This window comes from Platichthys flesus, chromosome 10 (genome assembly GCF_949316205.1).
Source record: "Platichthys flesus chromosome 10, fPlaFle2.1, whole genome shotgun sequence".
Lineage (NCBI taxonomy): Eukaryota > Metazoa > Chordata > Actinopteri > Pleuronectiformes > Pleuronectidae > Platichthys > Platichthys flesus.
The window spans coordinates 22,510,930-22,531,024 of NC_084954.1; the positions used below are offsets into that span (position 1 = coordinate 22,510,930).

At 42.9% G+C, this 20,095-nt stretch overlaps 28 non-coding genes and 1 pseudogene across 28 annotated transcripts; all 29 read left to right on the forward strand.

Annotated features, from left to right (window-relative positions):
- Positions 1 to 481: 481 nt before the first annotated feature.
- Positions 482 to 645, forward strand: LOC133962759 (U1 spliceosomal RNA). The gene has a single exon (XR_009922332.1). It is a non-coding gene; the product is annotated as a U1 spliceosomal RNA (small nuclear RNA).
- A 525-nt stretch (positions 646 to 1,170) lies between these two features.
- On the forward strand, positions 1,171 to 1,314 carry LOC133964106 (U1 spliceosomal RNA; annotated as a pseudogene).
- A 527-nt stretch (positions 1,315 to 1,841) lies between these two features.
- Positions 1,842 to 2,005, forward strand: LOC133962888 (U1 spliceosomal RNA). The gene has a single exon (XR_009922454.1). It is a non-coding gene; the product is annotated as a U1 spliceosomal RNA (small nuclear RNA).
- Positions 2,006 to 2,531: 526 nt separating this feature from the next.
- LOC133963846 (U1 spliceosomal RNA) lies at positions 2,532 to 2,695 on the forward strand. The gene has a single exon (XR_009923328.1). It is a non-coding gene; the product is annotated as a U1 spliceosomal RNA (small nuclear RNA).
- A 526-nt stretch (positions 2,696 to 3,221) lies between these two features.
- LOC133963930 (U1 spliceosomal RNA) lies at positions 3,222 to 3,385 on the forward strand. The gene has a single exon (XR_009923408.1). It is a non-coding gene; the product is annotated as a U1 spliceosomal RNA (small nuclear RNA).
- Positions 3,386 to 3,910: 525 nt separating this feature from the next.
- Positions 3,911 to 4,074, forward strand: LOC133963401 (U1 spliceosomal RNA). The gene has a single exon (XR_009922903.1). It is a non-coding gene; the product is annotated as a U1 spliceosomal RNA (small nuclear RNA).
- Positions 4,075 to 4,600: 526 nt separating this feature from the next.
- Positions 4,601 to 4,764, forward strand: LOC133962899 (U1 spliceosomal RNA). Its single transcript, XR_009922465.1, has one exon. It is a non-coding gene; the product is annotated as a U1 spliceosomal RNA (small nuclear RNA).
- Positions 4,765 to 5,291: 527 nt separating this feature from the next.
- On the forward strand, positions 5,292 to 5,455 carry LOC133963366 (U1 spliceosomal RNA). Its single transcript, XR_009922869.1, has one exon. It is a non-coding gene; the product is annotated as a U1 spliceosomal RNA (small nuclear RNA).
- A 526-nt stretch (positions 5,456 to 5,981) lies between these two features.
- On the forward strand, positions 5,982 to 6,145 carry LOC133963377 (U1 spliceosomal RNA). The gene has a single exon (XR_009922880.1). It is a non-coding gene; the product is annotated as a U1 spliceosomal RNA (small nuclear RNA).
- A 525-nt stretch (positions 6,146 to 6,670) lies between these two features.
- On the forward strand, positions 6,671 to 6,833 carry LOC133964098 (U1 spliceosomal RNA). Its single transcript, XR_009923570.1, has one exon. It is a non-coding gene; the product is annotated as a U1 spliceosomal RNA (small nuclear RNA).
- Positions 6,834 to 7,359: 526 nt separating this feature from the next.
- Positions 7,360 to 7,523, forward strand: LOC133963911 (U1 spliceosomal RNA). The gene has a single exon (XR_009923389.1). It is a non-coding gene; the product is annotated as a U1 spliceosomal RNA (small nuclear RNA).
- Positions 7,524 to 8,048: 525 nt separating this feature from the next.
- Positions 8,049 to 8,212, forward strand: LOC133962911 (U1 spliceosomal RNA). The gene has a single exon (XR_009922476.1). It is a non-coding gene; the product is annotated as a U1 spliceosomal RNA (small nuclear RNA).
- Positions 8,213 to 8,738: 526 nt separating this feature from the next.
- Positions 8,739 to 8,902, forward strand: LOC133962729 (U1 spliceosomal RNA). Its single transcript, XR_009922304.1, has one exon. It is a non-coding gene; the product is annotated as a U1 spliceosomal RNA (small nuclear RNA).
- Positions 8,903 to 9,427: 525 nt separating this feature from the next.
- LOC133962923 (U1 spliceosomal RNA) lies at positions 9,428 to 9,591 on the forward strand. Its single transcript, XR_009922487.1, has one exon. It is a non-coding gene; the product is annotated as a U1 spliceosomal RNA (small nuclear RNA).
- Positions 9,592 to 10,117: 526 nt separating this feature from the next.
- Positions 10,118 to 10,281, forward strand: LOC133962847 (U1 spliceosomal RNA). The gene has a single exon (XR_009922415.1). It is a non-coding gene; the product is annotated as a U1 spliceosomal RNA (small nuclear RNA).
- A 525-nt stretch (positions 10,282 to 10,806) lies between these two features.
- LOC133962934 (U1 spliceosomal RNA) lies at positions 10,807 to 10,970 on the forward strand. The gene has a single exon (XR_009922498.1). It is a non-coding gene; the product is annotated as a U1 spliceosomal RNA (small nuclear RNA).
- Positions 10,971 to 11,496: 526 nt separating this feature from the next.
- On the forward strand, positions 11,497 to 11,660 carry LOC133964000 (U1 spliceosomal RNA). Its single transcript, XR_009923475.1, has one exon. It is a non-coding gene; the product is annotated as a U1 spliceosomal RNA (small nuclear RNA).
- Positions 11,661 to 12,186: 526 nt separating this feature from the next.
- On the forward strand, positions 12,187 to 12,350 carry LOC133963412 (U1 spliceosomal RNA). The gene has a single exon (XR_009922914.1). It is a non-coding gene; the product is annotated as a U1 spliceosomal RNA (small nuclear RNA).
- Positions 12,351 to 12,875: 525 nt separating this feature from the next.
- Positions 12,876 to 13,039, forward strand: LOC133963952 (U1 spliceosomal RNA). Its single transcript, XR_009923430.1, has one exon. It is a non-coding gene; the product is annotated as a U1 spliceosomal RNA (small nuclear RNA).
- A 526-nt stretch (positions 13,040 to 13,565) lies between these two features.
- Positions 13,566 to 13,729, forward strand: LOC133963423 (U1 spliceosomal RNA). The gene has a single exon (XR_009922925.1). It is a non-coding gene; the product is annotated as a U1 spliceosomal RNA (small nuclear RNA).
- Positions 13,730 to 14,255: 526 nt separating this feature from the next.
- Positions 14,256 to 14,419, forward strand: LOC133963990 (U1 spliceosomal RNA). The gene has a single exon (XR_009923466.1). It is a non-coding gene; the product is annotated as a U1 spliceosomal RNA (small nuclear RNA).
- A 525-nt stretch (positions 14,420 to 14,944) lies between these two features.
- On the forward strand, positions 14,945 to 15,108 carry LOC133962964 (U1 spliceosomal RNA). Its single transcript, XR_009922526.1, has one exon. It is a non-coding gene; the product is annotated as a U1 spliceosomal RNA (small nuclear RNA).
- Positions 15,109 to 15,634: 526 nt separating this feature from the next.
- LOC133964034 (U1 spliceosomal RNA) lies at positions 15,635 to 15,798 on the forward strand. The gene has a single exon (XR_009923509.1). It is a non-coding gene; the product is annotated as a U1 spliceosomal RNA (small nuclear RNA).
- A 526-nt stretch (positions 15,799 to 16,324) lies between these two features.
- Positions 16,325 to 16,488, forward strand: LOC133963080 (U1 spliceosomal RNA). The gene has a single exon (XR_009922616.1). It is a non-coding gene; the product is annotated as a U1 spliceosomal RNA (small nuclear RNA).
- Positions 16,489 to 17,013: 525 nt separating this feature from the next.
- On the forward strand, positions 17,014 to 17,177 carry LOC133963958 (U1 spliceosomal RNA). The gene has a single exon (XR_009923436.1). It is a non-coding gene; the product is annotated as a U1 spliceosomal RNA (small nuclear RNA).
- A 526-nt stretch (positions 17,178 to 17,703) lies between these two features.
- Positions 17,704 to 17,867, forward strand: LOC133963435 (U1 spliceosomal RNA). The gene has a single exon (XR_009922937.1). It is a non-coding gene; the product is annotated as a U1 spliceosomal RNA (small nuclear RNA).
- Positions 17,868 to 18,393: 526 nt separating this feature from the next.
- Positions 18,394 to 18,557, forward strand: LOC133963991 (U1 spliceosomal RNA). Its single transcript, XR_009923467.1, has one exon. It is a non-coding gene; the product is annotated as a U1 spliceosomal RNA (small nuclear RNA).
- A 525-nt stretch (positions 18,558 to 19,082) lies between these two features.
- Positions 19,083 to 19,246, forward strand: LOC133963196 (U1 spliceosomal RNA). Its single transcript, XR_009922708.1, has one exon. It is a non-coding gene; the product is annotated as a U1 spliceosomal RNA (small nuclear RNA).
- A 526-nt stretch (positions 19,247 to 19,772) lies between these two features.
- On the forward strand, positions 19,773 to 19,936 carry LOC133963389 (U1 spliceosomal RNA). The gene has a single exon (XR_009922891.1). It is a non-coding gene; the product is annotated as a U1 spliceosomal RNA (small nuclear RNA).
- The last annotated feature ends 159 nt before the right edge of the window (positions 19,937 to 20,095 follow it).

The window sequence follows — 20,095 nt, forward strand, 5'->3', positions numbered from 1 at the left end:
TATAGACTTTGATGTAAATATTTTGTGCTCCAGACACAATGCATCTATAAAGCCACTGATTGTGGTTCAAGTATAATTTTTACAGCAAATAAACGGGTTCACTCCTGTTCCAAGTTTGCTGTTTTGATAAGTAATGTTTGCTAGAAATTCTTGTACTGCCTGTATGCTGATTATTCCGAATTTAGAGCAGTTTGTGTTGTCTTTTGTGGTGATTTATCAGAGACGGCCAGGGCTTACCTTGCTGCTTTTCATCTAGGTTTTCTCTGTTTTGCAGAGGAAATAAAAGGGCTGGAGACAAGGAAATTGATAAACTAATTAGATGTAATTTCATAGAAGTGTTTGCTTCACTCCAACAAGTCCTTCACCAAAAGGGGATGATGTGATACTGAAGGCCTTTGGATCTGTGAATATGCATAGCAGGCACCGTGAGCCTAACAACTGGGTCTAAGATACAAGAGCCTGTCTCCAATGCATCCAACTCATACTTACCTGGCAGGGGAGATACCATGATCATGAAGGTGGTTCACCCAGGGCGAGGCTCAGCCATTGCACTAAGGTTGTGCTGACCCGTGCGAATTCCCCAAAAGTGGGAATCTCGACTGCATAATTTGTGGTAGTGGGGGACTGCGTCCGCGCTCTCCCCTGATCATTATGTTCAATGCAATAAGAGCCCCACACTGCGCCTATTTTATAGACTTTGATGTAGATATTTTGTGCTTCTGACCCAATGCAATCTATAATGCCACTAATTGTGGTAGAAATATAATTTTAATGCAAATAGACTGGTTCACTCCTGTTCCAAGTAAACTGTTTTGATAAGTAATGTTTGCTAGAAATTCTTGTACTGCCTGTATGCTGATTTTTCCGAATTTAGAGCAGTTTGTGTTGTCTTTTGTGGTGATTTATCAGAGACGGCCAGGGCTTACCTTGCTGCTTTTCATCTAGGTTTTCTCTGTTTTGCAGAGGAAATAAAAGGGCTGGAGACAAGGAAATCGATAAACTAATTAGATGTCATTTCATAGAAGTGTTTGCTTCACTCCAACAAGTCCTTCACCAAAAGGGGATGATGTGATACTGAAGGCCTTTGGATCTGTGAATATGCATGGCAGGCACCGTGAGCCTAACAACTGGGTCTAAGATACAAGAGCCTGTCTCCAATGCATCCAACTCATACTTACCTGACAGGGGAGATACCATGATCATGAAGGTGGTTCACCCAGGGCGAGGCTCAGCCATTGCACTTCGGTTGTGCTGACCTGTGGGAATCTTGACTGCATTTGTGGTAGTGGGGGACTGCGTCCGCGCTCTTCCCTGATCATTATGTTCAATTGCAATAAGAGCCCCACACTGGGCCTATTTTATAGACTTTGATGTAGATATTTTGTGCTCCAGACCCAATGCAATCTATAATGCCACTAATTGTGGTAGAAATATAATTTTACAGCAAATAAACGGGTTCACTCCTGTTCCAAGTTTGCTGTTTTGATAAGTAATGTTTGCTAGAAATTATTGTACTGCCTGTATGCTGATTTTTTCCGAATTTAGAGCAGTTTGTGTTGTCTTTTGTGGTGATTTATCAGAGACGGCCAGGGCTTACCTTGCTGCTTTTCATCTAGGTTTTCTCTGTTTTGCAGAGGAAATAAAAGGGCTGGAGACAAGGAAATTGATAAACTAATTAGATGTCATTTCATAGAAGTGTTTGCTTCACTCCAACAAGTCCTTCACCAAACGGGGATGATGTGATACTGAAGGCCTTTGGATCTGTGAATATGCATGGCAGGCACCGTGAGCCTAACAACTGGGTCTAAGATACAAGAGCCTGTCTCCAATGCATCCAACTCATACTTACCTGGCAGGGGAGATACCATGATCATGAAGGTGGTTCACCCAGGGCGAGGCTCAGCCATTGCACTTCGGTTGTGCTGACCTGTGCGAATTCCCCAAATGTGGGAATCTCGACTGCATAATTTGTGGTAGTGGGGGACTGCGTCCGCGCTCTCCCCTTATCATTATGTTCAATTGCAATAAGAGCCCCACACTGGGCTTATTTTATAGACTTTGATGTAAATATTTTGTGCTCCAGACACAATGCATCTATAATGCCACTGATTGTGGTTCAAGTATAATTTTTACAGCAAATAAACGGGTTCACTCCTGTTCCAAGTTTGCTGTTTTGATAAGTAATGTTTGCTAGAAATTCTTGTACTGCCTGTATGCTGATTATTCCGAATTTAGAGCAGTTTGTGTTGTCTTTTGTGGTGATTTATCAGAGACGGCCAGGGCTTACCTTGCTGCTTTTCATCTAGGTTTTCTCTGTTTTGCAGAGGAAATAAAAGGGCTGGAGACAAGGAAATTGATAAACTAATTAGATGTCATTTCAAAGAAGTGTTTGCTTCACTCCAACAAGTCCTTCACCAAAAGGGGATGATGTGATACTGAAGGCCTTTGGATCTGTGAATATGCATGGCAGGCACCGTGAGCCTAACAACTGGGTCTAAGATACAAGAGCCTGTCTCCAATGCATCCAACTCATACTTACCTGGCAGGGGAGATACCATGATCATGAAGGTGGTTCACCCAGGGCGAGGCTCAGCCATTGCACTTCGGTTGTGCTGACCTGTGCGAATCCCCCAAATGTGGGAATCTCGACTGCATAATTTGTGGTAGTGGGGGACTGCGTCCGCGCTCTCCCCTTATCATTATGTTCAATTGCAATAAGAGCCCCACACTGGGCCTATTTTATAGACTTTGATGTAGATATTTTGTGCTTCTGACACAACGCAATCTATAATGCCACTAATTGTGGTAGAAATATAATTTTAAAGCAAATAGACTGGTTCACTCCTTTTCCAAGTTTACAGTTTTGAAAAGTAATGTTTGCTAGAAATCCTTGTACTGCCTGTATGCTGATTTTTCCAAATTTAGAGCAGTTTGTGTTGTCTTTTGTGGTGATTTATCAGAGACGGCCAGGGCTTACCTTGCTGCTTTTCATCTAGGTTTTCTCTGTTTTGCAGAGGAAATAAAAGGGCTGGAGACAAGGAAATTGATAAACTAATTAGATGTCATTTCATGGAAGTGTTTGCTTCACTCCAACAAGTCCTTCACCAAAAGGGGATGATGTGATACTGAAGGCCTTTGGATCTGTGAATATGCATGGCAGGCACCGTGAGCCTAACAACTGGGTCTAAGATATAAGAGCCTGTCTCCAATGCATCCAACTCATACTTACCTGGCAGGGGAGATACCATGATCATGAAGGTGGTTCACCCAGGGCGAGGCTCAGCCATTGCACTTCGGTTGTGCTGACCCGTGCGAATTCCCCAAATGTGGGAATCTCGACTGCATAATCTGTGGTAGTGGGGGACTGCGTCCGCGCTCTCCCCTGATCATTATGTTCAATGCAATAAGAGCCCCACACTGCGCCTATTTTATAGACTTTGATGTAGATATTTTGTGCTTCTGACCCAATGCAATCTATAATGCCACTAATTGTGGTAGAAATATAATTTTAATGCAAATAGACTGGTTCACTCCTGTTCCAAGGAAACTGTTTTGATAAGTAATGTTTGCTAGAAATTCTTGTACTGCCTGTATGCTGATTTTTCCGAATTTAGAGCAGTTTGTGTTGTCTTTTGTGGTGATTTATCAGAGACGGCCAGGGCTTACCTTGCTGCTTTTCATCTAGGTTTTCTCTGTTTTGCAGAGGAAATAAAAGGGCTGGAGACAAGGAAATTGATAAACTAATTAGATGTCATTTCATAGAAGTGTTTGCTTCACTCCAACAAGTCCTTCACCAAACGGGGATGATGTGATACTGAAGGCCTTTGGATCTGTGAATATGCATGGCAGGAACCGTGAGCCTAACAACTGGGTCTAAGATACAAGAGCCTGTCTCCAATGCATCCAACTCATACTTACCTGGCAGGGGAGATACCATGATCATGAAGGTGGTTCACCCAGGGCGAGGCTCAGCCATTGCACTTCGGTTGTGCTGACCTGTGCGAATTCCCCAAATGTGGGAATCTCGACTGCATAATTTGTGGTAGTGGGGGACTGCGTCCGCGCTCTCCCCTGATCATTATGTTCAATTACAATAAGAGCCCCACACTGGGCCTATTTTATATACTTTGATGTAGATATTTTGTGCTTCTGACACAACGCAATCTATAATGCCACTAATTGTGGTAGAAATATAATTTTAAAGCAAATAGACTGGTTCACTCCTTTTCCAAGTTTGCTGTTTTGATAAGTAATGTTTGCTAGAAATTCTTGTACTGCCTGTATGCTGATTTTTCCGAATTTAGAGCAGTTTGTGTTGTCTTTTGTGGTGATTTATCAGAGACGGCTAGGGCTTACCTTGCTGCTTTTCATCTAGGTTTTCTCTGTTTTGCAGAGGAAATAAAAGGGCTGGAGACAAGGAAATTGATAAACTAATTAGATGTCATTTCATAGAAGTGTTTGCTTCACTCCAACAAGTCCTTCACCAAACGGGGATGATGTGATACTGAAGGCCTTTGGGTCTGTGAATATGCATGGCAGGCACCGTGAGCCTAACAACTGGGTCTAAGATACAAGAGCCTGTCTCCAATGCATCCAACTCATACTTACCTGGCAGGGGAGATACCATGATCATGAAGGTGGTTCACCCAGGGCGAGGCTCAGCCATTGCACTTCGGTTGTGCTGACCTGTGCGAATTCCCCAAATGTGGGAATCTCGACTGCATAATTTGTGGTAGTGGGGGACTGCGTCCGCGCTCTCCCCTTATCATTATGTTCAATTGCAATAAGAGCCCCACACTGGGCTTATTTTATAGACTTTGATGTAAATATTATGTGCTCCAGACACAATGCATCTATAATGCCACTGATTGTGGTTCAAGTTTAATTTTTACAGCAAATAAACGGGTTCACTCCTGTTCCAAGTTTGCTGTTTTGATAAGTAATGTTTGCTAGAAATTCTTGTACTGCCTGTATGCTGATTTTTCCGAATTTAGAGCAGTTTGTGTTGTCTTTTGTGGTGATTTATCAGAGACGGCCAGGGCTTACCTTGCTGCTTTTCATCTAGGTTTTCTCTGTTTTGCAGAGGAAATAAAAGGGCTGGAGACAAGGAAATCGATAAACTAATTAGATGTCATTTCATAGAAGTGTTTGCTTCACTCCAACAAGTCCTTCACCAAAAGGGGATGATGTGATACTGAAGGCCTTTGGATTCTGTGAATATGCATGGCAGGCACCGTGAGCCTAACAACTGGGTCTAAGATACAAGAGCCTGTCTCCAATGCATCCAACTCATACTTACCTGGCAGGGGAGATACCATGATCATGAAGGTGGTTCACCCAGGGCGAGGCTCAGCCATTGCACTTCGGTTGTGCTGACCTGTGCGAATTCCCCAAATGTGGGAATCTCGACTGCATAATTTGTGGTAGTGGGGGACTGCGTCCGCGCTATCCCCTGATCATTATGTTCAATTGCAATAAGAGTCCCACACTGGGCCTATTTTATATACTTTGATGTAGATATTTTGTGCTCCAGACACAATGCATCTATAATGCCACTAATTGTGGTAGAAATATAATTTTACAGCAAATAAACGGGTTCACTCCTGTTCCAAGTTTGCTCTTTTGATAAGTAATGTTTGCTAGAAATTCTTGTACTGCCTGTATGCTGATTATTCCGAATTTAGAGCAGTTTGTGTTGTCTTTTTTGGTGATTTATCAGAGACGGCCAGGGCTTACCTTGCTGCTTTTCATCTAGGTTTTCTCTGTTTTGCAGAGGAAATAAAAGGGCTTGAGACAAGGAAATTGATAAACTAATTAGATGTAATTTCATAGAAGTGTTTGCTTCACTCCAACAAGTCCTTCACCAAAAGGGGATGATGTGATACTGAAGGCCTTTGGATTCAGTGAATATGCATGGCAGGCACCGTGAGCCTAACAACTGGGTCTAAGATACAAGAGCCTGTCTCCAATGCATCCAACTCATACTTACCTGGCAGGGGAGATACCATGATCATGAAGGTGGTTCACCCAGGGCGAGGCTCAGCCATTGCACTTCGGTTGTGCTGACCTGTGCGAATTCCCCAAATGTGGGAATCTCGACTGCATAATTTGTGGTAGTGGGGGACTGCGTCCGCGCTATCCCCTGATCATTATGTTCAATTGCAATAAGAGTCCCACACTGGGCCTATTTTATAGACTTTGATGTAGATATTTTGTGCTCCAGACACAATGCATCTATAATGCCACTAATTGTGGTAGAAATATAATTTTACAGCAAATAAACGGGTTCACTCCTGTTCCAAGTTTGCTCTTTTGATAAGTAATGTTTGCTAGAAATTCTTGTACTGCCTGTATGCTGATTATTCCGAATTTAGAGCAGTTTGTGTTGTCTTTTGTGGTGATTTATCAGAGACGGCCAGGGCTTACCTTGCTGCTTTTCATCTAGGTTTTCTCTGTTTTGCAGAGGAAATAAAAGGGCTTGAGACAAGGAAATTGATAAACTAATTAGATGTAATTTCATAGAAGTGTTTGCTTCACTCCAACAAGTCATTCACCAAAAGGGGATGATGTGATACTGAAGGCCTTTGGATCTGTGAATATGCATAGCAGTCACCGTGAGCCTAACAACTGGGTCTAAGATACAAGAGCCTGTCTCCAATGCATCCAACTCATACTTACCTGGCAGGGGAGATACCATGATCATGAAGGTGGTTCACCCAGGGCGAGGCTCAGCCATTGCACTTCGGTTGTGTCACTCGTGCGAAAACGCCAAATGTGGGAATCTCGACTGCATAATTTGTGGTAGTGGGGGACTGCGTCCGCGCTCTCCCCTGATCATTATGTTCAATTGCAATAAGAGCCCCACACTGGGCCTATTTTATATACTTTGATGTAGATATTTTGTGCTTCTGACACAACGCAATCTATAATGCCACTAATTGTGGTAGAAATATAATTTTAAAGCAAATAGACTGGTTCACTCCTTTTCCAAGTTTACGGTTTTGATAAGTAATGTTTGCTAGAAATTCTTGTACTGCCTGTATGCTGATTTTTCCGAATTTAGAGCAGTTTGTGTTGTCTTTTGTGGTGATTTATCAGAGACGGCCAGGGCTTACCTTGCTGCTTTTCATCTAGGTTTTCTCTGTTTTGCAGAGGAAATAAAAGGGCTGGAGACAAGGAAATTGATAAACTAATTAGATGTCATTTCATGGAAGTGTTTGCTTCACTCCAACAAGTCCTTCACCAAAAGGGGATGATGTGATACTGAAGGCCTTTGGATCTGTGAATATGCATGGCAGGCACCGTGAGCCTAACAACTGGGTCTAAGATATAAGAGCCTGTCTCCAATGCATCCAACTCATACTTACCTGGCAGGGGAAATACCATGATCATGAAGGTGGTTCACCCAGGGCGAGGCTCAGCCATTGCACTTCGGTTGTGCTGACCCGTGCGAATTCCCCAAATGTGGGAATCTCGACTGCATAATTTGTGGTAGTGGGGGACTGCGTCCGCGCTCTCCCCTGATCATTATGTTCAATGCAATAAGAGCCCCACAATGCGCCTATTTTATAGACTTTGATGTAGATATTTTGTGCTTCTGACCCAATGCAATCTATAGTGCCACTAATTGTGGTAGAAATATAATTTTAATGCAAATAGACTGGTTCACTCCTGTTCCAAGTAAACTGTTTTGATAAGTAATGTTTGCTAGAAATTCTTGTACTGCCTGTATGCTGATTTTTCCGAATTTAGAGCAGTTTGTGTTGTCTTTTGTGGTGATTTATCAGAGACGGCCAGGGCTTACCTTGTTGCTTTTCATCTAGGTTTTCTCTGTTTTGCAGAGGAAATAAAAGGGCTGGAGACAAGGAAATTGATAAACTAATTAGATGTCATTTCATAGAAGTGTTTGCTTCACTCCAACAAGTCCTTCACCAAACGGGGATGATGTGATACTGAAGGCCTTTGGATCTGTGAATATGCATGGCAGGCACCGTGAGCCTAACAACTGGGTCTAAGATACAAGAGCCTGTCTCCAATGCATCCAACTCATACTTACCTGGCAGGGGAGATACCATGATCATGAAGGTGGTTCACCCAGGGCGAGGCTCAGCCATTGCACTTCGGTTGTGCTGACCTGTGCGAATTCCCCAAATGTGGGAATCTCGACTGCATAATTTGTGGTAGTGGGGGACTGCGTCCGCGCTCTCCCCTTATCATTATGTTCAATTGCAATAAGAGCCCCACACTGGGCTTATTTTATAGACTTTGATGTAAATATTTTGTGCTCCAGACACAATGCATCTATAATGCCACTGATTGTGGTTCAAGTATAATTTTACAGCAAATAAACGGGTTCACTCCTGTTCCAAGTTTGCTGTTTTGATAAGTAATGTTTGCTAGAAATTATTGTACTGCCTGTATGCTGATTTTTCCGAATTTAGAGCAGTTTGTGTTGTCTTTTGTGGTGATTTATCAGAGACGGCCAGGGCTTACCTTGCTGCTTTTCATCTAGGTTTTCTCTGTTTTGCAGAGGAAATAAAAGGGCTGGAGACAAGGAAATTGGTAAACTAATTAGATGTCATTTCATGGATGTGTTTGCTTCACTCCAACAAGTTCTTCACCAAAAGGGGATGATGTGATACTGAAGGCCTTTGGATTCTGTAAATATGCATGGCAGGCACCATGAGCCTAACAACTGGGTCTAAGATACAAGAGCCTGTCTCCAATGCATCCAACTCATACTTACCTGGCAGGGGAGATACCATGATCATGAAGGTGGTTCACCCAGGGCGAGGCTCAGCCATTGCACTTCGGTTGTGCTGACCCGTGCGAATTCCCCAAATGTGGGAATCTCGACTGCATAATTTGTGGTAGTGGGGGACTGCGTCCGCGCTCTCCCCTGATCATTATGTTCAATTGCAATAAGAGCCCCACACTGGGCCTAATTTATCGACTTTGATGTAGATATTTTGTGCTTCTGTCACAATGCAATTTTTAATGCCACTAATTGTTGTAGAAATATAATTTTAAAGCAAATAGACTGGTTCACTCCTGTTCCAAGTTTACTGTTTTGATAAGTAATGTTTGCTAGAAATTCTTGTACTGCCTGTATGCTGATTTTCCGAATTTAGTGCAGTTTGTGTTGTCTTTTGTGGTGATTCATCAGAGACGGCCAGGGCTTACCTTGTTGCTTTTCATCTAGGTTTTCTCTGTTTTGCAGAGGAAATAAAAGGGCTGGAGACAAGGAAATTGATAAACTAATTAGATGTCATTTCATAGAAGTGTTTGCTTCACTCCAACAAGTCCTTCACCAAACGGGGATGATGTGATACTGAAGGCCTTTGGATCTGTGAATATGCATGGCAGGCACCGTGAGCCTAACAACTGGGTCTAAGATACAAGAGCCTGTCTCCAATGCATCCAACTCATACTTACCTGGCAGGGGAGATACCATGATCATGAAGGTGGTTCACCCAGGGCGAGGCTCAGCCATTGCACTTCGGTTGTGCTGACCTGTGCGAATTCCCCAAATGTGGGAATCTCGACTGCATAATTTGTGGTAGTGGGGGACTGCGTCCGCGCTCTCCCCTTATCATTATGTTCAATTGCAATAAGAGCCCCACACTGGGCTTATTTTATAGACTTTGATGTAAATATTTTGTGCTCCAGACACACTGCATCTATAATGCCACTGATTGTGGTTCAAGTATAATTTTACAGCAAATAAACGGGTTCACTCCTGTTCCAAGTTTGCTGTTTTGATAAGTAATGTTTGCTAGAAATTATTGTACTGCCTGTATGCTGATTTTTCCGAATTTAGAGCAGTTTGTGTTGTCTTTTGTGGTGATTTATCAGAGACGGCCAGGGCTTACCTTGCTGCTTTTCATCTAGGTTTTCTCTGTTTTGCAGAGGAAATAAAAGGGCTGGAGACAAGGAAATTGGTAAACTAATTAGATGTCATTTCATGGATGTGTTTGCTTCACTCCAACAAGTTCTTCACCAAAAGGGGATGATGTGATACTGAAGGCCTTTGGATTCTGTAAATATGCATGGCAGGCACCATGAGCCTAACAACTGGGTCTAAGATACAAGAGCCTGTCTCCAATGCATCCAACTCATACTTACCTGGCAGGGGAGATACCATGATCATGAAGGTGGTTCACCCAGGGCGAGGCTCAGCCATTGCACTTCGGTTGTGCTGACCCGTGCGAATTCCCCAAATGTGGGAATCTCGACTGCATAATTTGTGGTAGTGGGGGACTGCGTCCGCGCTCTCCCCTGATCATTATGTTCAATTGCAATAAGAGCCCCACACTGGGCCTAATTTATCGACTTTGATGTAGATATTTTGTGCTTCTGTCACAATGCAATTTTTAATGCCACTAATTGTTGTAGAAATATAATTTTAAAGCAAATAGACTGGTTCACTCCTGTTCCAAGTTTACTGTTTTGATAAGTAATGTTTGCTAGAAATTCTTGTACTGCCTGTATGCTGATTTTCCGAATTTAGTGCAGTTTGTGTTGTCTTTTGTGGTGATTCATCAGAGACGGCCAGGGCTTACCTTGTTGCTTTTCATCTAGGTTTTCTCTGTTTTGCAGAGGAAATAAAAGGGCTGGAGACAAGGAAATTGATAAACTAATTAGATGTCATTTCATAGAAGTGTTTGCTTCACTCCAACAAGTCCTTCACCAAACGGGGATGATGTGATACTGAAGGCCTTTGGATCTGTGAATATGCATGGCAGGCACCGTGAGCCTAACAACTGGGTCTAAGATACAAGAGCCTGTCTCCAATGCATCCAACTCATACTTACCTGGCAGGGGAGATACCATGATCATGAAGGTGGTTCACCCAGGGCGAGGCTCAGCCATTGCACTTCGGTTGTGCTGACCTGTGCGAATTCCCCAAATGTGGGAATCTCGACTGCATAATTTGTGGTAGTGGGGGACTGCGTCCGCGCTCTCCCCTTATCATTATGTTCAATTGCAATAAGAGCCCCACACTGGGCTTATTTTATAGACTTTGATGTAGATATTTTGTGCTCCAGACACAATGCATCTATAATGCCACTGATTGTGGTTCAAGTATAATTTTTACAGCAAATAAACGGGTTCACTCCTGTTCCAAGTTTGCTGTTTTGATAAGTAATGTTTGCTAGAAATTATTGTACTGCCTGTATGCTGATTTTTCCGAATTTAGAGCAGTTTGTGTTGTCTTTTGTGGTGATTTATCAGAGACGGCCAGGGCTTACCTTGCTGCTTTTCATCTAGGTTTTCTCTGTTTTGCAGAGGAAATAAAAGGGCTGGAGACAAGGAAATCGATAAACTAATTAGATGTCATTTCATAGAAGTGTTTGCTTCACTCCAACAAGTCCTTCACCAAAAGGGGATGATGTGATACTGAAGGCCTTTGGATCTGTGAATATGCATGGCAGGCACCGTGAGCCTAACAACTGGGTCTAAGATACAAGAGCCTGTCTCCAATGCATCCAACTCATACTTACCTGACAGGGGAGATACCATGATCATGAAGGTGGTTCACCCAGGGCGAGGCTCAGCCATTGCACTTAGGTTGTGCTGACCTGTGCGAATTCCCCAAATGTGGGAATCTCGACTGCATAATTTGTGGTAGTGGGGGACTGCGTCCGCGCTCTCCCCTGATCATTATGTTCAATTGCAATAAGAGCCCCACACTGGGCCTATTTTATAGACTTTGATGTAGATATTTTGTGCTTCTGACACAACGCAATCTATAATGCCACTAATTGTGGTAGAAATATAATTTTAAAGCAAATAGACTGGTTCACTCCTTTTCCAAGTTTACGGTTTTGATAAGTAATGTTTGCTAGAAATTCTTGTACTGCCTGTATGCTGATTTTTCCGAATTTAGAGCAGTTTGTGTTGTCTTTTGTGGTGATTTATCAGAGACGGCCAGGGCTTACCTTGCTGCTTTTCATCTAGGTTTTCTCTGTTTTGCAGAGGAAATAAAAGGGCTGGAGACAAGGAAATTGATAAACTAATTAGATGTCATTTCATAGAAGTGTTTGCTTCACTCCAACAAGTCCTTCACCAAACGGGGATGATGTGATACTGAAGGCCTTTGGATCTGTGAATATGCATGGCAGGCACCGTGAGCCTAACAACTGGGTCTAAGATACAAGAGCCTGTCTCCAATGCATCCAACTCATACTTACCTGGCAGGGGAGATACCATGATCATGAAGGTGGTTCACCCAGGGCGAGGCTCAGCCATTGCACTTCGGTTGTGCTGACCTGTGCGAATTCCCCAAATGTGGGAATCTCGACTGCATAATTTGTGGTAGTGGGGGACTGCGTCCGCGCTCTCCCCTGATCATTATGTTCAATTGCAATAAGAGTCCCACACTGGGCCTAGTTTATAGACTTTGATGTAGATATTTTGTGCTCCAGACACAATGCATCTATAATGCCACTAATTGTGGTAGAAATATAATTTTACAGCAAATAAACGGGTTCACTCCTGTTCCAAGTTTGCTGTTTTGATAAGTAATGTTTGCTAGAAATTCTTGTACTGCCTGTATACTGATTATTCCGAATTTAGAGCAGTTTGTGTTGTCTTTTGTGGTGATTTATCAGAGACGGCCAGGGCTTACCTTGCTGCTTTTCATCTAGGTTTTCTCTGTTTTGCAGAGGAAATAAAAGGGCTTGAGACAAGGAAATTGATAAACTAATTAGATGTCATTTCATAGAAGTGTTTGCTTCACTCCAACAAGTCCTTCACCAAAAGGGGATGATGTGATACTGAAGGCCTTTGGATCTGTGAATATGCATAGCAGGCACCGTGAGCCTAACAACTGGGTCTAAGATACAAGAGCTTGTCTCCAATGCATCCAACTCATACTTACCTGGCAGGGGAGATACCATGATCATGAAGGTGGTTCACCCAGGGCGAGGCTCAGCCATTGCACTTCGGTTGTGCTGACCTGTGCGAATTCCCCAAATGTGGGAATCTCGACTGCATAATTTGTGGTAATGGGGGACTGCGTCCGCGCTCTCCCCTGATCATTATGTTCAATTGCAATAAGAGTCCCACACTGGGCCTAGTTTATAGACTTTGATGTAGATATTTTGTGCTCCAGACACAATGCATCTATAATGCCACTAATTGTGGTAGAAATATAATTTTACAGCAAATAAACGGGTTCACTCCTGTTCCAAGTTTGCTGTTTTGATAAGTAATGTTTGCTAGAAATTCTTGTACTGCCTGTATACTGATTATTCCGAATTTAGAGCAGTTTGTGTTGTCTTTTGTGGTGATTTATCAGAGACGGCCAGGGCTTACCTTGCTGCTTTTCATCTAGGTTTTCTCTGTTTTGCAGAGGAAATAAAAGGGCTGGAGACAAGGAAATTGGTAAACTAATTAGATGTCATTTCATGGATGTGTTTGCTTCACTCCAACAAGTTCTTCACCAAAAGGGGATGATGTGATACTGAAGGCCTTTGGATTCTGTAAATATGCATGGCAGGCACCATGAGCCTAACAACTGGGTCTAAGATACAAGAGCCTGTCTCCAATGCATCCAACTCATACTTACCTGGCAGGGGAGATACCATGATCATGAAGGTGGTTCACCCAGGGCGAGGCTCAGCCATTGCACTTCGGTTGTGCTGACCTGTGCGAATTCCCCAAATGTGGGAATCTCGACTGCATAATTTGTGGTAGTGGGGGACTGCGTCCGCGCTCTCCCCTGATCATTATGTTCAATTGCAATAAGAGCCCCACACTGGGCCTATTTTATAGACTTTGATGTAGATATTTTGTGCTTCTGACACAACGCAATCTATAATGCCACTAATTGTGGTAGAAATATAATTTTAAAGCAAATAGACTGGTTCACTCCTTTTCCAAGTTTACGGTTTTGATAAGTAATGTTTGCTAGAAATTCTTGTACTGCCTGTATGCTGATTTTTCCGAATTTAGAGCAGTTTGTGTTGTCTTTTGTGGTGATTTATCAGAGACGGCCAGGGCTTACCTTGCTGCTTTTCATCTAGGTTTTCTCTGTTTTGCAGAGGAAATAAAAGGGCTGGAGACAAGGAAATCGATAAACTAATTAGATGTCATTTCATAGAAGTGTTTGCTTCACTCCAACAAGTCCTTCACCAAAAGGGGATGATGTGATACTGAAGGCCTTTGGATCTGTGAATATGCATGGCAGGCACCGTGAGCCTAACAACTGGGTCTAAGATACAAGAGCCTGTCTCCAATGCATCCAACTCATACTTACCTGACAGGGGAGATACCATGATCATGAAGGTGGTTCACCCAGGGCGAGGCTCAGCCATTGCACTTCGGTTGTGCTGACCTGTGCGAATTCCCCAAATGTGGGAATCTCGACTGCATAATTTGTGGTAGTGGGGGACTGCGTCCGCGCTCTCCCCTGATCATTATGTTCAATTGCAATAAGAGTCCCACACTGGGCCTAGTTTATAGACTTTGATGTAGATATTTTGTGCTCCAGACACAATGCATCTATAATGCCACTAATTGTGGTAGAAATATAATTTTACAGCAAATAAACGGGTTCACTCCTGTTCCAAGTTTGCTGTTTTGATAAGTAATGTTTGCTAGAAATTCTTGTACTGCCTGTATACTGATTATTCCGAATTTAGAGCAGTTTGTGTTGTCTTTTGTGGTGATTTATCAGAGACGGCCAGGGCTTACCTTGCTGCTTTTCATCTAGGTTTTCTCTGTTTTGCAGAGGAAATAAAAGGGCTTGAGACAAGGAAATTGATAAACTAATTAGATGTCATTTCATAGAAGTGTTTGCTTCACTCCAACAAGTCCTTCACCAAAAGGGGATGATGTGATACTGAAGGCCTTTGGATCTGTGAATATGCATAGCAGGCACCGTGAGCCTAACAACTGGGTCTAAGATACAAGAGCTTGTCTCCAATGCATCCAACTCATACTTACCTGGCAGGGGAGATACCATGATCATGAAGGTGGTTCACCCAGGGCGAGGCTCAGCCATTGCACTTCGGTTGTGCTGACCCGTGCGAATTCCCCAAATGTGGGAATCTCGACTGCATAATTTGTGGTAGTGGGGGACTGCGTCCGCGCTCTCCCCTGATCATTATGTTCAATTGCAATAAGAGCCCCACACTGGGCCTATTTTATAGACTTTAATGTATATATTTTGTGCTTCTGACACAACGCAATCTATAATGCCTATAATTGTGGTAGAAATATAATTTTAAAGCAAATAGACTGGTTCACTCCTTTTCCAAGTTTACGGTTTTGATAAGTAATGTTTGCTAGAAATTCTTGTACTGCCTGTATGCTGATTTTTCCGAATTTAGAGCAGTTTGTGTTGTCTTTTGTGGTGATTTATCAGAGACGGCCAGGGCTTACCTTGCTGCTTTTCATCTAGGTTTTCTCTGTTTTGCAGAGGAAATAAAAGGGCTGGAGACAAGGAAATTGATAAACTAATTAGATGTCATTTCATAGAAGTGTTTGCTTCACTCCAACAAGTCCTTCACCAAACGGGGATGATGTGATACTGAAGGCCTTTGGATCTGTGAATATGCATGGCAGGCACCGTGAGCCTAACAACTGGGTCTAAGATACAAGAGCCTGTCTCCAATGCATCCAACTCATACTTACCTGACAGGGGAGATACCATGATCATGAAGGTGGTTCACCCAGGGCGAGGCTCAGCCATTGCACTTCGGTTGTGCTGACCTGTGCGAATTCCCCAAATGTGGGAATCTCGACTGCATAATTTGTGGTAATGGGGGACTGCGTCCGCGCTCTCCCCTGATCATTATGTTCAATTGCAATAAGAGTCCCACACTGGGCCTAGTTTATAGACTTTGATGTAGATATTTTGTGCTCCAGACACAATGCATCTATAATGCCACTAATTGTGGTAGAAATATAATTTTACAGCAAATAAACGGGTTCACTCCTGTTCCAAGTTTGCTGTTTTGATAAGTAATGTTTGCTAGAAATTCTTGTACTGCCTGTATACTGATTATTCCGAATTTAGAGCAGTTTGTGTTGTCTTTTGTGGTGATTTATCAGAGACGGCCAGGGCTTACCTTGCTGCTTTTCATCTAGGTTTTCTCTGTTTTGCAGAGGAAATAAAAGGGCTGGAGACAAGGAAATTGGTAAACTAATTAGATGTCATTTCATGGATGTGTTTGCTTCACTCCAACAAGTTCTTCACCAAAAGGGGATGATGTGATACTGAAGGCCTTTGGATTCTGTAAATATGCATGGCAGGCACCATGAGCCTAACAACTGGGTCTAAGATACAAGAGCCTGTCTCCAATGCATCCAACTCATACTTACCTGGCAGGGGAGATACCATGATCATGAAGGTGGTTCACCCAGGGCGAGGCTCAGCCATTGCACTTCGGTTGTGCTGACCCGTGCGAATTCCCCAAATGTGGGAATCTCGACTGCATAATTTGTGGTAGTGGGGGACTGCGTCCGCGCTCTCCCCTGATCATTATGTTCAATTGCAATAAGAGCCCCACACTGGGCCTAATTTATCGACTTTGATGTAGATATTTTGTGCTTCTGTCACAATGCAATTTTTAATGCCACTAATTGTTGTAGAAATATAATTTTAAAGCAAATAGACTGGTTCACTCCTGTTCCAAGTTTACTGTTTTGATAAGTAATGTTTGCTAGAAATTCTTGTACTGCCTGTATGCTGATTTTCCGAATTTAGTGCAGTTTGTGTTGTCTTTTGTGGTGATTCATCAGAGACGGCCAGGGCTTACCTTGTTGCTTTTCATCTAGGTTTTCTCTGTTTTGCAGAGGAAATAAAAGGGCTGGAGACAAGGAAATTGATAAACTAATTAGATGTCATTTCATAGAAGTGTTTGCTTCACTCCAACAAGTCCTTCACCAAACGGGGATGATGTGATACTGAAGGCCTTTGGATCTGTGAATATGCATGGCAGGCACCGTGAGCCTAACAACTGGGTCTAAGATACAAGAGCCTGTCTCCAATGCATCCAACTCATACTTACCTGGCAGGGGAGATACCATGATCATGAAGGTGGTTCACCCAGGACGAGGCTCAGCCATTGCACTTCGGTTGTGCTGACCTGTGCGAATTCCCCAAATGTGGGAATCTCGACTGCATAATTTGTGGTAGTGGGGGACTGCGTCCGCGCTCTCCCCTTATCATTATGTTCAATTGCAATAAGAGCCCCACACTGGGCTTATTTTATAGACTTTGATGTAGATATTTTGTGCTCCAGACACAATGCATCTATAATGCCACTGATTGTGGTTCAAGTATAATTTTTACAGCAAATAAACGGGTTCACTCCTGTTCCAAGTTTGCTGTTTTGATAAGTAATGTTTGCTAGAAATTATTGTACTGCCTGTATGCTGATTTTTCCGAATTTAGAGCAGTTTGTGTTGTCTTTTGTGGTGATTTATCAGAGACGGCCAGGGCTTACCTTGCTGCTTTTCATCTAGGTTTTCTCTGTTTTGCAGAGGAAATAAAAGGGCTGGAGACAAGGAAATCGATAAACTAATTAGATGTCATTTCATAGAAGTGTTTGCTTCACTCCAACAAGTCCTTCACCAAAAGGGGATGATGTGATACTGAAGGCCTTTGGATCTGTGAATATGCATGGCAGGCACCGTGAGCCTAACAACTGGGTCTAAGATACAAGAGCCTGTCTCCAATGCATCCAACTCATACTTACCTGGCAGGGGAGATACCATGATCATGAAGGTGGTTCACCCAGGGCGAGGCTCAGCCATTGCACTTCGGTTGTGCTGACCTGTGCGAATTCCCCAAATGTGGGAATCTCGACTGCATAATTTGTGGTAGTGGGGGACTGCGTCCGCGCTCTCCCCTGATCATTATGTTCAATTGCAATAAGAGCCCCACACTGGGCCTATTTTATAGACTTTGATGTAGATATTTTGTGTTTCTGACACAACGCAATCTATAATGCCACTAATTGTGGTAGAAATATAATTTTAAAGCAAATAGACTGGTTCACTCCTTTTCCAAGTTTACGGTTTTGATAAGTAATGTTTGCTAGAAATTCTTGTACTGCCTGTATGCTGATTTTTCCGAATTTAGAGCAGTTTGTGTTGTCTTTTGTGGTGATTTATCAGAGACGGCCAGGGCTTACCTTGCTGCTTTTCATCTAGGTTTTCTCTGTTTTGCAGAGGAAATAAAAGGGCTGGAGACAAGGAAATCGATAAACTAATTAGATGTCATTTCATAGAAGTGTTTGCTTCACTCCAACAAGTCCTTCACCAAAAGGGGATGATGTGATACTGAAGGCCTTTGGATCTGTGAATATGCATGGCAGGCACCGTGAGCCTAACAACTGGGTCTAAGATACAAGAGCCTGTCTCCAATGCATCCAACTCATACTTACCTGACAGGGGAGATACCATGATCATGAAGGTGGTTCACCCAGGGCGAGGCTCAGCCATTGCACTTCGGTTGTGCTGACCTGTGCGAATTCCCCAAATGTGGGAATCTCGACTGCATAATTTGTGGTAGTGGGGGACTGCGTCCGCGCTCTCCCCTGATCATTATGTTCAATTGCAATAAGAGTCCCACACTGGGCCTAGTTTATAGACTTTGATGTAGATATTTTGTGCTCCAGACACAATGCATCTATAATGCCACTAATTGTGGTAGAAATATAATTTTACAGCAAATAAACGGGTTCACTCCTGTTCCAAGTTTGCTGTTTTGATAAGTAATGTTTGCTAGAAATTATTGTACTGCCTGTATGCTGATTTTTCCGAATTTAGAGCAGTTTGTGTTGTCTTTTGTGGTGATTTATCAGAGACGGCCAGGGCTTACCTTGCTGCTTTTCATCTAGGTTTTCTCTGTTTTGCAGAGGAAATAAAAGGGCTTGAGACAAGGAAATTGATAAACTAATTAGATGTCATTTCATAGAAGTGTTTGCTTCACTCCAACAAGTCCTTCACCAAAAGGGGATGATGTGATACTGAAGGCCTTTGGATCTGTGAATATGCATAGCAGGCACCGTGAGCCTAACAACTGGGTCTAAGATACAAGAGACTGTCTCCAATGCATCCAACTCATACTTACCTGGCAGGGGAGATACCATGATCATGAAGGTGGTTCACCCAGGGCGAGGCTCAGCCATTGCACTTCGGTTGTGCTGACCCGTGCGAATTCCCCAAATGTGGGAATCTCGACTGCATAATTTGTGGTAGTGGGGGACTGCGTCCGCGCTCTCCCCTGATCATTATGTTCAATTGCAATAAGAGCCCCACACTGGGCCTAATTTATCGACTTTGATGTAGATATTTTGTGCTTCTGTCACAATGCAATTTTTAATGCCACTAATTGTTGTAGAAATATAATTTTAAAGCAAATAGACTGGTTCACTCCTGTTCCAAGTTTACTGTTTTAATAAGTAATGTTTGCTAGAAATTCTTGTACTGCCTGTATGCTGATTTTTCCGAATTTAGAGCAGTTTGTGTTGTCTTTTGTGGTGATTCATCAGAGACGGCCAGGGCTTACCTTGTTGCTTTTCATCTAGGTTTTCTCTGTTTTGCAGAGGAAATAAAAGGGCTGGAGACAAGGAAATTGATAAACTAATTAGTTGTCATTTCATAGAAGTGTTTGCTTCACTCCAACAAGTCCTTCACCAAACGGGGATGATGTGATACTGAAGGCCTTTGGATCTGTGAATATGCATGGCAGGCACCGTGAGCCTAACAACTGGGTCTAAGATACAAGAGCCTGTCTCCAATGCATCCAACTCATACTTACCTGGCAGGGGAGATACCATGATCATGAAGGTGGTTCACCCAGGGCGAGGCTCAGCCATTGCACTTCGGTTGTGCTGACCCGTGCGAATTCCCCAAATGTGGGAATCTCGACTGCATAATTTGTGGTAATGGGGGACTGCGTCCGCGCTCTCCCCTGATCATTATGTTCAATTGCAATAAGAGTCCCACACTGGGCCTAGTTTATAGACTTTGATGTAGATATTTTGTGCTCCAGACACAATGCATCTATAATGCCACTAATTGTGGTAGAAATATAATTTTACAGCAAATAAACGGGTTCACTCCTGTTCCAAGT